The following is an 8,240-nucleotide window of genomic DNA, read 5'->3' as shown; positions in this document are numbered from 1 at the left end:
TTAACAATTCCAGTTACACACTGAGCACTGAAGAGTCTGACAGGATGAAAACACATGTGGGCAGGTCTCCGGGGTGTTCTTTAGGCTGCAAGCAAGGCCCTTCTCTCTCTCCAGAATTCTGTGAAAGCCGTTTCACTTAACTTTCCCAGCATGTAAGACACACCCTCTCCAGGGTTATCTCTGGTCAAGGATCAAACAGTTGCTACCCACTGTCTCTGCGGAATGAAATACTTCTATTGAATCAAGACTGACACAGCAGCACAAAACAGATAGGAGTGAGACTGGGCCATGGGAGGCCCAGTTATCTGGAACATTGTTCCTTATCCAAGAGAGACACATTTATCTGAGTACTGTGACCATGTACTTTGAGATAAAATTTCCTAGGGAGCCCTTCATATCAGCAGCAACTCTCCATCTCTGAACTTAAGAAAAAAAAAAAAGAAGTATGTATTTCTTTGCCTTATTTGGCTAAGAGGAAGTGTAGAGTGTAGAGGGAGGGGAGGGTTTGAAAGCGCTTCTCCAGCTCATGGCCTGGTCCCCAACCTGAGCACTGGAAAAGGAGCCATGAGATGTATCGGTGGGAACCACCTCTTGAGGGCCCTGAAAGGCCACCTCCCTGTCCCCTCCTCCCAAAAGGGACATCCCCGTGTGTTTAGCACACAGCACAGTAAGTATGATAGTTAGTTCTATGTGCCAACTTGGCTAGGCCACAGTACCCAGATATTTGGTCAAATAAAATACTAGTCTAGATGTCACTATGAAGGTGTTTTTTTTAGATTAGATTAATGATTACCTTTTGAACTGTGATGTTGGAGAAGACTCTTGGGAGTCCCTTGGAATGCAAGGAGATCCAACTAGTCCATTCTGAAGGAGACCAGCCCTGGGATTTCTTTGGAAGGAATGATGCTAAAGCTGAAACTCCAGTACTTTGGCCACCTCATGCGAACAGTTGACTCATTGGAAAAGACTCTGATGCTGGGAAGGATTGGGGGCAGGAGGAGAAGGGGATGACAGAGGATGAGATGGCTGGATGGCATCACTGACTCGATGGACATGAGTCTGAGTGAACTCCAGGAGATGGTGATAGACAGGGAGGCCTGGTGTGCTGCGATTCATGGGGTCACAGAGAGTCGGACACGACTGAGCGACTGAACTGAACTAAATGATTACCATTTAAATCAGTAGAATCTGAGAAAGCAGATTACTCTCCTGAATGTAGGTGGGCCTCATCCAATCAGTTGAAGGCCATAAGAGAAAATGACTGAGGTTCCCCAGTGGCAAAGGAATTCTGACTGGAGTTGTGACATCAGCTCTTTCCTGGGCCTCTAGCCCACCAGCCTGCCCTGCAGATTTTGGACTCCACAACTTTGTGTGCTAACTCCAGAATTTCTGAAACAGGTATATGAAAAATGTAATACACCTTTAGGTATGCATGTATGGGTATTAATGTGTGTGTATATATATGCATAGGCATATACATGCTTGTATTTCCCAGTTCTCCCTAATGAAAGTATCAAAAAGGGAATACACTCCAGCAGCAACAATGAGCACATTTAGGGCCTGGGTAGTGGTGTCTCATACTCCTCACAAAAACTGACTAGGACTACTCAGAAAAATGGCTGATTTAAAGATCAGGGCAGGGTCAGTACAAGATGAGCCTGGAACATGTTAAGCCAGAAAGAAAGAAAGGAAGTGGGCACAAAAGATAATGGAGCATGTTACAAGGACTTGGGAAGCAGTTCAAAGTCTTTGCAATGGTACAAGTGGAGCACCAGCACATTAAGTACAATAATAAACTCTTGGAAAATGGGATTGAAAAATCAATCCATATCACTGATTTTAAAAGACATATACATAAATAGAGGAGAAGGTTCCTCCGCTTACAGTTGAATGCTGAGGGCCAAACGGGCAATGTGCAGGGATAGCTGGAGAGGGAGCATTATCATTGTACAGCCACGGAGTGGAGAGTAGGTCAGCAAGAAGCATCTGTGGATTTTCAATCCAGGGGGAGGTTTTGATGAGGAACAGGACACTTGTGTGTGTTAAAGTGTCTCCTCATGAACTGCTTATGAATTCAAGGGAGAAAATAAAACCTAATAATTATGTAGCAGAGATCAGAATTACCTACATCAGTGAATAGTGTGTGTCTCCTAACACATTAGCCCATGAAGGACACAACTTCACCAGTGCAGCATTACGGCCAGAAATGCATAACCCCAGTAAAATCACCAAGAAGCATCAGGCAAACACAACATGATGACTGCTCTGTTTTTAAAAAGAACGGTGCATGGATGGGAGGAGGGACTCTGTTTCTCAAATGTCAATGTCATAAAAGACAACAAAAGGCTATGATAGTGTTTCAGACTAAAGGAGACCAAAAGATCATGACAACTAAATGCAGTACCCAACCCTGCACTGAATCCTGTGGAGGAGAATGAAGTGCTGGAAAGAACATTATTAGATTGACTGACAAAATCAGGATACAGCTGCCAGATTAGATGAAAGATTACATCAATGTAAGTTTATAAAGTTGATACTGTACCATGGTTATGTAAGAAAATATTCTATTCTTAGGTAATACACACTGATCTATTTAAAGGGAAACACCATATGTAATTTACCTTCAACTGGCTCAGAAAAAAGAATTCTATATTTACACATATATGTATATGTCTGTACATATACAGAGATGGATGAATGGGTGGGTGTATGGATGGATGGATGGGTGACTGGGTGGGTGGATGTGTGTACAGATGGATGGATGGGTGGATGAATGGATAAAAGAGGCAAGGAGGGAGAGAGAAAGAACAAAGTTCCTGGGGGAAAGAGAACTCTATGGGGAAGAGAGACATTTGTTCCCTGTGTCTGTAGCAGCGTGTGTTCTCAGGCCATGCCCACAGTAAGGCTGGATGAACTAATCCTTTGACCTGAAGAAATAACCAAAAATATATGAGGTGAACTTGGGGCACTGGTTAGAATCAGATCATTTAGACCAAGTGAGCACATCTAAGGCACTAGTCCCCTCTCAGTGAACATGTACTATGGTGTGTTATAGACAACCCTAGCTTAATCACTGTACCAGTCAGCTTTCTAGCAGGAACAGATGGTACACTGAAACTAGATCCCTGAGGACAGTGTAATAAAGGATATTTACAGAAGTGAAGGGCAGAGTCAGAGAAACCAGTGAGGGAAGGTGCAGCTCCCCATGAAAAGCAGCAGTGGGGAGCCGGTGCTATCAGAAAGCAAAACAGAAGGGAGGAAGCAGTTACATAGAGAAGAGCCATGTCGAGACCTGGTCTGGCTGTCTCAGAGGAGCCGTATGCTCTGGAAAAGTGATGCACCCGACTCTGCAGCCAACCCTTCGCAATCCAGAAGGGAGGGATCATAGAGACAGACACCTCGATTGCACTTTCCTTACAACCTCTGGTCTCCCACCAGGGTCTCCAATTGGCTGAATCCTCCTGGTAGCCGGTGGGCAAGGGAGCCTACTGATGCGGTCTACAGAGGTCAGTTTCCCAGGGGAAAGAATGGGGTAGAGGAGGGAGGAGAGCAAATCTACCAGGGGAGATGGACTTAGCAATGATCTGGGGCTACGATGAATGTTTACCTTTGCAGGAACACAGAAAGCTGACATTCAACATCACCAAACAAAAGAGTTCTGATTGTATGTAGAAGATTCTTGGAACTAGAATGGTCAAAGAGTTCGAAACAAAAGTTTAAAAAAAGAAGTGCTGTTTTCCTGAATACTGGAAATAAGCCTTTTAAAATCCGTATTTTTCCTAAAGCAATTTTCCAAATTGTCAACCGCAGGCAGTAGGAAGTAAACATAGGAGAATTCATTAACAAGAGAGCAGCAAAATTGAACATGGATGGAGAAATTCTCCCATTCATTTTCCCTGGAAGTAGAATACCTGTCAGATTTGACAAAAAGGTGGTAAGTTTCTGTAGTGCTCCACCGAAGTATGACCCCAGGTCTGGGGTGTATTCAGTGGGCTCTCTGCAGAGGTCAGGGCACAAGGCAGAATGTAGACTGCACAGCTTATTCACAGAGGAAATTCAGGGGGCAAGATAAAGCTATTGACTCAAAGATGAATCACACAATGAGAAGTTGGGAGGTCTGGTGCCAGGGGCCAGCGTGAGGAACTCCGCCCATGGCAAAGGTCATGAGGAAGGAGGCTTGGCATATGCAAAGGCGTGATCAAGCCTCAGGAAACCCCCTGTTCCCGAGCATCTACCCCAAAACCAGAGTCTGTTTTATGCTCTCACCTACACCTCTGACTTTACGGGGGGCTCTCCCCCATAACCGTTTCTCTTGGAGAAGGAGTAAACGTGCAGCTCCAAGGCGATAAAAATTCTTGGGCGTGACAAGAGTGTTTCAGCTTACGGACTCCTCTGAAGGTTATCTAGCCCACCTGTATAGGTTTGTCCAGCCACATGTGATTGTTTACAGCCTCCCAACCTGAGAGGCATGAGATGTTTTAGACTTACTAAAGGCAAATTCTTTGGGGGAGTTAGAAATTATTAGTATAATGGGTTGGTTAGGAATTATATTGGTGAAGGGTTTTTCATTTGTTGTGTCAATAATTGCTGCTAATTCCCTGCTCTGGGTGGGACAAGGATGTCTCAGGTCAAACCTCTCTGCTGACAGACTAGCTTGTGTGACAGGATTATCCATACTCCTGCCACATGATTGTTTACTACCTCTTAACCATAAACAGCACAGAGTTTTGGAGTATTTTGAGAGTCTTAATTAGCATAGGGCTTTTTCTTCTTGTTGAGTCAATGATTGCCGCCAGACCTCCATATCTTTAGGCACCTGGGAATATATTAATCAATGTATTTGGAATATAGCAAAGGAAATATAGTAGTTTTTGATGTTAGCAATGCTAGACTTTTTGAGTTAATGGATTTTCTCTTTTGTAATAGATCACTGTACTTTGTTATAAATCACTGTGTCCTTGCTATGTAAGAATGTAACTTTATCATATCTTAAGACTAAACAGATCTTAAGAGGAGCATTGGTGAAAGGATTTTCATTTGTTGGGCTGATGTTTGCTGCTAAATCTCCATATTCCCTACCCTTATAATGAATATAACTAGCATATAGGAAGAAATAAGTATTAACCTTTAAGCATATAGGAAGAAATAAGTATTAACCTTTAAGACTAATCATGTTAACCTTGGGTTAAATAAATTCCTTTCTTGATTGTAACTCACTACACCCTCACCCCATAGGAATGTAACTTTATTTGGAGGGTGGTGCCTGGTTTAAGAAAAAACACCCTTGGAAGAAATAAGTTTTTTGGTTATCAGAAAGAAAGGATCATAAAATGTCAGCAGGTCTCACTCATGGCCAGAAGATGATGTACCTTTTTTTATACATTTATGTGAAGCACCTGATTTTGATAAAGGTCAGGACAGCTGACCCCCCGCATGACTCTGTATTCATCCCTATGTGTAACAAGGTATATAAGCAAACCCCAAAATAAAGAAATCGGATCAGTTTCTGGAAAGACTGATTCCCCCATGTCGCTTCTTTCTTGCTCCCGTTTTTCTGGCTGAATTCCCATCTGGAGCATGGATGCTATTCCACGTAATCCAAGTTATTCAGCCTCTTTTTCTCCACTAATCTTCCTACTACACTATCCATTTCTAATCTCTCTATATCTGTGATTAAATATGTATTTTTCCAAAGATGCCAACTCCATCCCCACCTTCGAATCATCGTGGATCCACCGGGGCTGGACCCCGGTAGTCTGGGGGAAGAACAGCGGCGTGGTGTATGACAATGCGTGGCCAGTGTTTCAGGACCCAGGCTGTGAGAGGCCAGTGCTGAGTGTCATTTGCTGTTTGTTTTGGAGGCAGGATTCACTATGGAGAAGAGGACAGACCTCACAACTAAGATCAAGACTGACCCTTCCCAGCCCATCATGTCCTCTGTCTTGAGACACAAGCCCATCCATGATTTCCTGACACGAAACTATACTAAGTCCTGCCTTTTCTGCCCCACCTCCCACCACTCCCTAACCACAATCCAGTCACGACGCTTTCTCTAAACACACCCTGCAGTTTAACATCACTGTGTCTTTGAGAACTGCAATAGACTTCAAGTTCAGCTGCTGTAACAAAGAAAGAATAAAATGGATAGCCTTAAATTAAAATTTTTCTCCTGAAGCAGTCCAGGGGCGAGTGGCACAGAGCTGGTAGGGCAGTGCTGCTCCCATTCTGGGATCCAAGTTCCTCACATCCTGTAAGATCCTGTTACTTCCCCATCTCCTGGGGTACTACTATCATCCACAGAGGTGAAGCGGGCTTGCCTTCATGTCTGGCAAAGAGAGAGCATGGGGGAGTCGCTTTGTCTCTGAAGAGATGGCTCAGAAGTGGCTGAACCTAGTTATATGGTCGTTTCTGGCTGCACGGGAGTCTGGGAAGTACAGCCTCTACTGGTGGCCCTGTGATCTACACAAGCACATGGTGTTCTTTCATGGCAGGGGGAACTAACAGCAGCATGGTGCCAGAACCTAAGCAACAGGCCAAAGAGGCCCCACTGGCCTGCAATGGGGTACAGCTGGAGCACTAAATTATTAAGTGCAATAATATACTATTTTAAGATGAGAATGCACATTAATCCTTTTCTATCCACCTCAATGATTTGAAAAGGTACGTAAACAAATAGGGGAGAAGGCAAGGTTCTTGTTTATGATAACCGTCTGCCCAGGATGGACTTTTCTCACCTTGATCACATCCCTGAATTTCCCTTTCTGCCCTTTTGTGACTTAGTTAAAAATAAACTTCCCCTATTCTCTAACCCCGACATTTTTTAAAACTCCTCTTTGTTACAATTATCTGTGTATAGCTTAGACTGGGAGCCGAAGAAGTTAGCAGCAAATTACCAAGATCGCTCCCATAGGAGAACAATCTTTATAAAGTCTATAAAACTCAGTTGTTGCAGTCTTCACTTGGTCACCCTTCAGAACCGTATTGCTGTTGAAGAAACATTGTTTCCAACCCTGATCATACTTTTTCATATCCTTTCAGAGTCAAAGATCTCCTGTGACCAGAAATGGTCTCTCCGGCCACTGACTCTACTATTCCTCTTAGTTGCCGTCCCTTGTAGCGAGTTTTTGTCCCTCTCTCCATGGTTCTACAACAGGACCCGTTCAACTTTAGAGACCAGACATCACTGTAATCACAAATGCTCTCATCTGTATCACAATAAAACGTATGTCTGACCAGAATCTAACAGCTCATTTGTGAAATTCGTGGTGCAGAGAGTTCAGGTCCTTTGATGAAAGATCATTGAAGTAAGCCCTGACTGAGTGTTAGCTGAATGAACAATTCATTCATTGAACAAATAAACAAATAAATAATAAAGTTGGTCAATATTTAATCCAAAAGCTAGTTATGAAAATCTCTAATTTGAAAAGATGAAAGCACCCCAATATTCATGGTAGCATTATTTACAGTAGCCAAGATATGGAAGAACCTAAGTGTCCATTAGCAGAGGAACAGATAAAACAAGATGTGGTACATGTATACAATGGAATGCTACTGCTGCTGCTGCTGCTGAGTCACGTCAGTCGTGTCCGACTCTGCAACCCCAGAGACGGCAGCCCACCAGGCCCCCCTGTCCCTGGGATTCTCCAGGCAAGAACACCGGAGTGGGTTGCCATTTCCTTCTCCAATGCATGAAAGTGAAAAGTGAAAGGGAAGTTGCTCAGTAGTGTCTGACTCTTAGCGACCCCATGGACTGCAGCCCACCAGGCTCCTCCGTCCATGGGATTTTCCAGGCAAGAGTACTGGAGTGGGTTGCCAGTGCCTTCTCCAAATGGAATATTACTCAGCCATAAAAAAGAATGAAATAATGCCATTTGCCGTAACATGGGTGGACCTGGAGATTATCATAATATATGAAGTAAGTCAGACAGAGAAAGACAAATCAAATATCATATGCTATCACTTACGTGTGGAATCAAACAAAATCATACAAATGAACTTATTTACAAAACAGAAACAGACTCACAGACATAGAAAACAAATTTATGGCTACCAAAAGGGAAAAGTTGAGGAGGAGGGCAGATAAGCTAGGAATTAGGGATTAACAGGTACACACAGCTATTTATAAAATAGACAAACAACAAGGGCTTACTTTATAGCACAATGGAACTATATTCAATATCTCATAATAATCTATAATGGAAAAGAAACTGAAAAGAATTTATATATATTCTTTTGCTGTA

The 8,240-nt window shown here is 43.2% G+C and overlaps 1 long non-coding RNA gene across 1 annotated transcript; it reads left to right on the top strand.

The window, feature by feature from the left end:
• The first annotated feature begins 2,386 nt into the window (after positions 1–2,386).
• LOC128049391 (uncharacterized) lies at positions 2,387–7,178 on the top strand. The gene is made up of 3 exons (XR_008199577.1): positions 2,387–2,516; positions 3,439–3,506; positions 7,039–7,178. It is a non-coding gene; the product is annotated as an uncharacterized LOC128049391 (long non-coding RNA).
• The last annotated feature ends 1,062 nt before the right edge of the window (positions 7,179–8,240 follow it).

This window comes from Budorcas taxicolor, chromosome 6, assembly GCF_023091745.1.
Source record: "Budorcas taxicolor isolate Tak-1 chromosome 6, Takin1.1, whole genome shotgun sequence".
Classification (NCBI taxonomy): Eukaryota; Metazoa; Chordata; class Mammalia; order Artiodactyla; family Bovidae; genus Budorcas; species Budorcas taxicolor.
This window is presented reverse-complemented; position numbering and strand designations above follow the sequence as displayed.